Raw genomic sequence first — 10325 nt, forward strand, 5'->3', positions numbered from 1 at the left:
CATCAAACTGCTCTTAAAGAACATCATCCCCAAGAATGACTGGAAGTCCTCTCAGGACAAAGCATCGACAGTAGGCTGTTCGCTCAGTGCTCTGCAAAGAGGTAGAACGCACAATTAAATGTAGAACAAAGAAACACTGTTGCAAAACTGTATGTAAAAAACACACAAGTAGAGATACTCTAAAACACAACTTTTATTGTCAAATGTTCACTGTTCACCTAAGTCAACCTCAAATTAGCACATTCAAATGTACACATTTTAAACTAGAAGAGTTACTGCAGGCAAATATGAAAGCCTGTGAAAAACAGAATAATGCAGGCAGAAAATGTATTGTCCAAGGAGCATGCAAAGTGCAAAGACCTTAAATTACTCTGTGAAAATAAGAAAATGCCGCAACTTTATCCGTAACCCCAAACGGACAAGCACGGCCTTGAATTGAGTGTTGAGCCAATCATAAACAGGCAGCACTGTGGCCAGAGGTAAAACTTGATAGTTTCATTTTGTTAAACTTACAGAAAATGAATACACCCAATGACTGGCTCATACACTCTTCATATACTCATACTGTTTAAGTGATGCATTTAAAAGAAAATTGTTTGCATAGAAAGAACTTTTTGGTTAACAGTGATGATGGGAGGCCTAGGGTGTAGTTGGATCTGATCAATATTGATAGAATCACTGCACTGTATAATAGGATCAACACAGGACAGCTGTTACCACAGATAATGGCATTGTACTGGGACAAAAGAAACAGAGCAGAGAAGACCTTTAATCAAATGCATGTTTGGGGTTTAACTGAACTCCTCCTAAGAATGCTTATCACATGTCAAAGTCCTGGTTTGTCGGTATATAGCTGGTTGTGTTACTGGAATAACATGGTACATCAGTGTAGGGCGCTGCCTCATACAGCACTGACTTTACTTTCTCTTTCATTCTTACACTGCAGCAATGGTGAGTAGCAGATTTCTCCTGGCACTGACACTGTCACCACTAAACTCTGTGATACAATCCTGACTTTATTTCTGTCTTTATTTTATCGTTGTCATGTATTTTCCCCTGATGACTGAAGGCAACGGCACAGCCAACAAGGTGAGTGAGCTGATTGACACTCAAAGTTATTACTGCTCTAACATGTTTATGACTCTTCAAAACTATATTGAAAGTTGATTGTCATTTTTTAGAGAAGAAGAATTCCTGACAGATCAAAATGCTGTTAGAGAAAATTCCTTCAACATCATGGACATGATGGTGGATTTGTGTAACCAAACTCCAGGAAGTAAACATTTAGTGGATGAGGTGGGTAAAATGGGATTTTATTTTTAAATCTCATATGTCAATTTATTATTATTAAGTGTCATTAAATAAGTGTGTTGCTAAACAGATACTTCACTGCATCTTCTTCCTGGGACAAGTCAACAAGATCCGCTACACCCCAGAGGAATTCATCAATGACAAGGACATATACGCAGAGTTGAAGAAGAAATACCCTAAGCCTCTTAAGAACTTCTCCACTCAGCTTCCTAAGCGCAGTCCATTCTCCTGTGTCATGGACATGGTAAGATATTGATCTAATATGGACTGTGTGTTACACTGTAGAACTTCATTTTTCCTGCCTATTATACAAGTAAATAAAATATAAAGTAGTTTACAGAAGACTGAGAGGCTAACAACAGATATCAAAACAATTCATTATCAGATGTTTGCAAACCTACATCATTGATAACCTTCCAAAGCCCAGACTGATTGTCACATATGATAACAGTATGTAAAGTGGTGCAAACTGAAATGAACAGCAACACATCATCACATTTAGCTCTATTGAAAAGTGATTACTGGTCACTTTTTTTTTTTTTTTTTACCAGACTTACACATGTGTTTATTTTTACATTGATATGTATAGTATATATTAATATCTGAATGTCAAAACCTCCAAAAATGATTATCAAATGAAAGAAATTTTAGCTAAAATGCATACACAACGCAGGTTAGAGGAAACACCAAAAATATCCAGACAATCTAGGCTCAAAGTTGTTTTGTTTTTTTACTCACATTTTTGTTCTTTTTACTTTTAATTTGTGGCTAATTTCTTTATTTAAGCCTTAAAATATGATTAATATTTAATATGTTTTTTTGTTTTTGTTTTTGTTGTTGCTGCTGAGTCGTTAAGTTTTGTGACAGAAGAAAAACATGAAAAAAGACCATCCATTAGTCTTGTCTAAAAATCTTCATATGTGTAACTACTTCCAGATTGTGAAGCTGGAGAGACCAGAGAATGAAAACCAAATAAAGCAGAGGCTGATGAACATCGCCCGCATGCTGAAACCAACGTTTCCGGTCTCCTCCACCATGTGTGTCTCTCAGCCTCCCAACAGTGCTAACAAGTACTACGGAGTCTCCATGTCCACTACGGGTCCAAATCCTGGAAGAATTGTGATAGCTGCTGCCTGTTTGAGCAACTGGGATGATTATGTAGCTGAAGCAGTGATGGCCTACTCAAGGGAAAAGAAAGAGAAAGAGAAAAAGAAAGGAAAAGGGAAAGGGACAGATGACAATGGATATTTTGATGGGACAATCAGACTTAAAAAGGGTGTCAAATGCCAGGCCTTTAGTCTGTCCACTGGAGATAAAATGGATCCTTGCAAATCATGTGGGGAATTGTTTGGTTTGCAGACTTATGAAACAACGGGCTGGATTTATGGCAACTGTGCTGAAGCTGAGAGCCTGAGCAATCTACTTAAGAATGAGCAAGAAGTTAAAAAACAAACCAGAAGAGAAGATTTTGAGTACACACCTCAGAATAGGCAAAAGAACAGAGAGAGTATGATTGAATACCTTAAACAAACACTACGTACAGTTCAATTCAAGGAATGGCGCACTCCGACCTACTACACTCCACAGGATGAATAGTCTAAAGGAATACTGAAGTAAAATGGCTGTGATCTCTATATCATAAAGTGGTCTGATATACCTGTCAGTCAATATAATCAATCAGTCAGTCAATCAATCATAAAAGATCCTCCACTGATAGATGCTGCTCCAGCTACATGTGATGTGAACTCATGTACTCGCTAACGATCATGTCAGTGGTTATAAACTAAATATGTGTTAACATCTTTAATGAAGCAAATGGATGATTTAAAAACTATGTTGATCATGTTGATGTTAATAAAACTAAACCAAAGTTGATGATTTGTTGATGATGTTTTACTTATCGCAAACTCACCTCAGATCAGATATGAACTATCATGACACAGCAGCATGGTAAATGGAAGGATTCACACTCAGGATGGATAGCAATAAAATAAATCAAACAGGAGTTTACTTTATTGGCCTCCTCACATCATCATCATCATCATAGCTGATGAGAAAACAGTGCTACACTACTCTTGTATTCAGGTCTGAGACTTAAAGCAGAAGTAAGCAGAATATTTGTGTTAATATAAGTCTTAAATAGTTATATCTTCCGACAGCAATCACTTATATAGAGTGTTTGGTCCGAAACACGGGTCTGTCAGTCACTCTGCTCTGCTGTAAGCCGAGGAGAAAACTTTCCTTGTATCCTACAACCTTTATCCAATGAGGAGAGAGAACGGCATAAAGGGGCGGTCCTCTCTGTGTGTGCAGCCAAGGGATGCGCGTGCATGTGGTGACATAGGGACGAGGGCGGGGACTGCTAACTCCATCGACTGACAGGAAGTTAGCCAAAATGACCGGATCGCTTACTTCTGCTTTAAGTGTGAACTCCAGCAAATCAGCTTTGTCAGTGTAAGAAATCAGACCGTGGAATAACTTCTACCGCATGTCAAATACTTCCCACCTGAAATTCGACATTGTTTATTTATTTATTTTTAACCCGTCTTCACTTCAGTGACACAGATTCACCACTAGATGGCAGCACATTCACTCATTCAACCTTGTGTGTTGATCAGGGGTTTGAATCCGGATCCTTCTACTTAACCACCACAACACCGTTCCACCCTGACTGAAAGATTATTGTAGCCTAATTTTTGTCATATTTTCCATTCTTTTAAGATGAGTACATGCTCAGTGTATCATGGAGCCTTTAACTACAATTCATGACAATATCTAAAATGCCAGGTAAAGAAAGGAAAATAAAAGATAAGCAAAGACCTAAAAGAGGTTACAGATGAGCAGAACCACTTTCCTGCTCTCCTCACTGTTGTGGTGTCAATATATTGAGCTTCTGACTTCAAAAATTAATTGATAATGTAAGACACAACTACAGCATACACTTAGTGAGTTTATACTAATCACTCTGAAGATGATATAACGTCTACAGGAGGTGGTGACATCTGATGGACACTTCCATCTTAAATTCCTGGATGATAGGATCAACACAGGAGGCCTGATGCTGTAGAGGAGCGTTGCACTACACTGACTGGAGCAGTCAGAGTAGACCTTCAAAATAACATGCGAACATGGACATACACATGTTTTCATGATTTGATTTACTTGTTTATTTGACAAGGACAATACAAGTTAATGAACATCAGGACAAACTGTATATGATAGAAAAAATGTTGAATTTACATCTGTAGTGCCTCAACAGGTGATACAAAGATACCAAAGATAAACTCACAATAAACTGAATACTGAGGTAGAAATGATTGCAGATCTGGTTTCTCTTGATCTTATCAGTCATATTATGGGTGTAAGTGACTAAGAGGTCATGTGATGTGCCTGTTTCCTTCCTTAAGAAAGTGCTGCTTTATAAGGAGTGACAACCTGGCAAACTCTCTGTTCTATTCTCTCCCTGCAGCGATGGTGAGTAGCAGCTTTCTCCTGGCACTGACACTGTCACCACTAAACTCTGTGATACAATCCTGACTTTATTTCTGTTTTTATCGTTTTCATGTATTTTTCCTCTTATGACTGAAGGCAACTGCACAGCCATCAAGGTGAGCTGATTCTGTTTCACTGCAAGTTATCACTGCTGTAGCATGTTTATGACTCTTTAAAACTACATTGAAACTTGATTTTTTTTTTTTTTTTTAGACAAGAAGAATTCCTGAAAGATCAAGACGATCTGAAAGAAAATGCCTTCAAACTCATCGACAAGATGCTGGATTTGTGTAACCAAACTCCAGGAAGTAAACATTTAGTGGATGAGGTGTGTGTGTTTTTTGTTTTGTTTTTTTAAATCAAATTTGTAAATCAATGGACATGGTAAGATACAGATCTAACATTGACCATGTTACACTGTATAATTTATCCTTTGTACAATTAAATTATTTCTACGAAAAAGATAATCATCATTTATGCCCAAATATCAAACTTACACGTTTGTTAACTTGCATCAAATCATAATATCATTCAGTTATAATATCAGCAACCAAAGAGAAACTGCATTTTCTGGCAAATGCAATTATAAAAAGTAATTTCTTATCAAACATTCTTAAATTCACAAATGTTTTCAACTCAAAGAATGAAATGTTCCCTCACTTCTACATCCTCTTATTCATTTTACAAACGATTCAGTGAGTGGCAGTTTGCGGTTGTAACATCTTGATAACATGTGTCACTGTTTCCAGGTTGTCCAGCAGAAAGGACAAGAGAATGAAAACCAAATAAAGCAGAGTCTGATGGATATTCTCGGAGAGCTGAAACCAAGGTTTCTGGTCTCCACCAAGATCTGTGTCTCTCAGCCTCCCAACCTTACTGATAGGTACTACGGAGCCTCCATTTCTGCTAATTATAAAAATCCCAGGAATATTGTGGTAGCTGCTGCCTGTTTGAGCAACTGGGATGATTATGTAGCCGGAGCAGTGATGACCTACTATCCAAAGATGGTTCCCAATGGCTACTTTGATGGAACAATGACACTTCCACAGGGTGTCCGGTGCCAGGCCTATGATCTTTACACAGAAGAAGAAAAGCCTCCTTGCAAATCATGTCAGAACTTGTTTGGTTTGCAGACAGTTGAAAATCAGCGTGAGAACTTCTATGGCAACTGTGCTGAAACTGAGAGCCTGAGCAACTTACTGAAGAATAACCAAGCAGTTAAAAGTCAAACCAGACGAGAGTCTCCCACCTGTACACCTGCAAACTAGCCTCGTAAACCAGCCTCTCGCGGAAATGCATTTCATTTCATTTCTCGGGAGAGTCTGGCCTCATCCCCCCTCTAAGCGTTTGGGGTGGGCGGGAGCTGGGCGGGAGTAGTAGCAAAGACGGTTTAATATCTTTGGTAGTAGCGTTGACAGACAACCCCATTCAGCCAATCAGCAAGTTGGTGTAGTGACGGGGCTTTGCACCAGTCGGTCCCTGATTGGCCAACGTGCTGTGTCAATCACAGCGGGCGACGCTGATTGGCTCGGCCTTCTGAGGGTTTCAGTCCAAACGCTTAGAATGGGGATGAGGCCAGACTCTCCCTCGGAATGAAATGAAATGCACTTCCGCGAGAGGCTGGTTTACGAGGCTACCTGCAAACAGGCAGAAGGCTGAAGAGAGTCTTCGGAAGAATCTCATGGGTATGTTAAATACATTTAAGTTTAAATGGGACATTCACTTCTACATCCCACAATAGTGTTTGTTGAACAGGGAGGAATATTGAAGTAAACTGTCCATGATCTCTATCAGAAAGTGGCCTGATATAGGCTACCTGTCAGTCAATGCAACCAATCAATCAGTCAATCAATCATAAAAGATCTTCCAATGATAGATCACTGCTGTTCCAGCTACATGTGATGTGAACTCATGTACTAACAGTGAAGATCATGTCAGTGATTATAAACAAAATGTGTGTTAACGTTTTTAATGGAGCAAATGGATGATGCAAAAACTATGTTGATCATGTTTTTATATATATATATATATATATATATATATATATATATATATATATATATATATATATATATATATATATATATATATATATATATATATATATAGCTTTAGTAAACTAAAGCTGGTTTGTTGATGATTTTACCTGCTTCTTTTTCAACGTTTCACTTCATCATCATAACATTTCAGATTTGTGTGAGAGATAAACACAATATGAGACTGCAGATTGATGAGTGGGAGGATTCACACATCTACTCCCAGTATGGAAAATAATTAATCAAATACAATCAAATACACAGTTAATAAGTCTACAATTTCTGTTCACAACCTAATTCATAAGCAGGTGCATTAGTATTTAAATTTGATGATAGTCAAATGAAAGAAGATAACAAGAAGTATATAATATCCAGACATCACACATCTAAAATATGAACATGTGAACCCTCAACATCTTTTATATGTGTAAAACTAGAGATCCTCACTGAAAATCTGCTTTGACAGCCAGGATGTATACTGTATCATCTTGTCCCTTCTTGACAAGATGATATCTTGACCTACCAGTAGATGGCAGCACAGCCACGTGAACAGTCCTTTGCTGAGGTCTCACAGCTTCACTTCTGCAACTTTTACTTCTTGACAGGCTAGATCACTTCTTTCATGCCAAACAAAGACAGGAAGCCCACAGAATAATTTACCATTTTTAAAGGAAAGACAAGAAAGACATTGCAGCAGGACGGGCAAATAATCCACATTCATCTGTCATGAGGTATTAACTCAGGTCTCTTCAGGGAGCAGAGGTGCTCCAACAGGGCAGGCATTTGCCTAGGGCGCCAAGCTGAAAGGGGGCCTCCAGAGTGTCCAGAAGCGCCCCTGGTAGGGAGAATACACTTCTGGTTTCAAATGAATTGAGCTGTAACACACAGAAAAACTGTGGAATGAAAATAACACAGCTGAGATTGTTCTGGCTGCATTCGGCGAAACTACATCATGACAAATCTGTTTTATGTTCATGCATAAAATCCATCATTTCATTAAAGCCCACTCTAACTATTAGTACTTAGACCAGCCTGCTGTACTTGTGTTTTTTTTATTCATTGTTTTTTCTTTTCTTTTTTTCCATTGCTATGGAGGTCATTTCTGAATCAGTCTTGAAAACCAAACAAAATGTCATTCTTCAGGAAAGCTTTAACGTCTGGTGAGTGATGGGAAAAATGATTTATTTCCAGCTGCTATACGTCACAGAGGCTTTGTCTTTCTTTTCCTGTGACCCTCTCCCCAATAACATGTTTGTTTTCAGGTCTATATTTGTGTAGCCAAATGCTACCGGTGGGGGAAATCCTGTCTGACCTCTCGGCCAGCGCTGATGAAAACACTGGCAGTTGGTGACGTCCAGGAGGTGGAATGTTAATTTTTCTTTAAACCTTATGTAATTCTGGAGTCTAATCTGTGTTTGACCAGGCAACCCTTGGTACCTCACAGATACTCACAGGGACCTAGCGTGGCAGCAGAGGGCTTAGGACAAACACATACAGTGTGCACACAGCGGTGAATGCTGCATCACACTAACATGCTCACACAGACACAAACACTCACAGATGGTTGCAGTTAGTCTGTAATATTTTCACTCAAGTTGGCCTTGCTGTTTCATGTCTGGAAAATCTGAGTCATGCTTGTTTGACAAATCATCTCTCTCTCTCAGCTCTATCGTAGGCTTTGGTTAATCACCCTATGATGCTTTAAAGAAGGTTTGTAAGTGAAACAGATGCTCAGATAATTAAACACATGGTCATCACTATACTCGTACTGTAGGCCTACATGAAGGTGCACTTCTGACAATATGATGAATTATCCAGTGCCCACTTCTTATGTAACCAACAAAAGTATTTTTCCTTAAGTTGAGTCATTCCTTCAGTTCCAAGTTTGTGGGGAGGCCTTAGACCTCTGGAGGTACATGGTTTTTAAAGGACTTCATTAGTGTTAGGTGTATCATGAACTGACCACAGTGTCCAGGTTTCTACTAGAGTGCTGAACAGGGTACAACATAACCAATGCATGTAAATGTAGAGGCCCAATAGGCCTACACATGCTATGAATGACTTCATTAGTCTAGATTTGTACATTTTAGCACAAAGAGTGAGAAGCCTCAATTAATTACACTACAAAGCACAATGTAACAAGAAATCCTACTCACTAGTTAGCTAATCTCTTTTCTATTGGACGGTTATTGTTTTTTTCCCCACAGGTTTAGCTGCCTGTGCAGCACAGTTGGCAAACACCTCGTAAAGTACCATACCAGGCATCATGTAGCCTACCACTGAATGTCATATAGAGAAAACAGTGAGGGATTTGATGTTGTATGCAGGATACCCTGACCTTATATGGCCACACATTTTCAAACGTTAGCTATAGCTATGCTAATCTCATTTTTGTAAACAATTATTGCTTTAGAAATAAAGTAATCATTTTGTCTTCCAACTGCTGCTGTTTTCCACAAGGAAGTAGAATTTAGCCCCCATCCAACTGTGGACAAGATCTTATAAGACACATATATTAAACAAGCCAAACACTGAATTACCACCCTGACCATAAGTACCATGACTAAATTAGATTAAATTGAATGAAATTGGAGAATGCTTATTAACAGCTAGATTTTTTCAAAAATAAGACATGCACGGGGTGTTTACAGGGGTGCAGACTTTAAGAAATTAGACAATGACTTCCTGTTTACGTCACACCAGCCTGTTTTGCGAACCCTCCTCCGGGTCATGTGCATTTGTTTTCAATGAAGCCTTTATATTCAATCAGTGGATCAATGTATTATCATATACGTGTTATGATGTGTGTATTTGTATAGTCTTATCCGTCATAAACAAGAGATTACGGTTTACTGGTCGCATTTGTGTTGCGGACTCGCGGTGCCACCGAGACTAGAGCTATGACACCGGGTCAGAGGCTCTGATCATGCAGGTTTGGTTTTGAAGAAGGTAAAAATTACACATAAGGTAAATATCCTGCATAGTTCTTCTCCTCTGTGCTCCTCTGATCAGAGTGGTGTCCCTAGCAACCTTGTGTAAATACTTAGCGACAGTCAGCAACCGACTGCTGGAATTCTTTTTCTGTTGTTACAATTCCTATCTTGATTATTGGAGGGTGACATTCGGCTCATTCTACATATTCAACCTTTAAATTAAATTAATAAAACAATCCCCTATAAATGTCTATTCTGAAAATGTCTTCACATCATATCTTATCTTTTCAGATGTGTAGGCCTATACAGTGGCTTGGCGTGGACTCAACAGTCCACCAGGACCCAGTGTGCACACTGCTGTGGCTCTAATGCTAAGCCCTTCCTGGTATGTACCAATCCCAATGACCACCCAATCAGCAGATTGTTTGTTTGGGTGTAAACAAACCAGAGGAGAAGCTGAGAACTGTGTCTTGTGTGTGTCATGAGAAAAATAGTGGCAAAATAAGTTATTTGTTGTTGGGACATGTTGAAACAGGCCACTGCTTGCTACACA

This window comes from Trachurus trachurus (assembly GCF_905171665.1).
Source record: "Trachurus trachurus genome assembly, chromosome: 11".
In the NCBI taxonomy this organism is placed as follows: domain Eukaryota; kingdom Metazoa; phylum Chordata; class Actinopteri; order Carangiformes; family Carangidae; genus Trachurus; species Trachurus trachurus.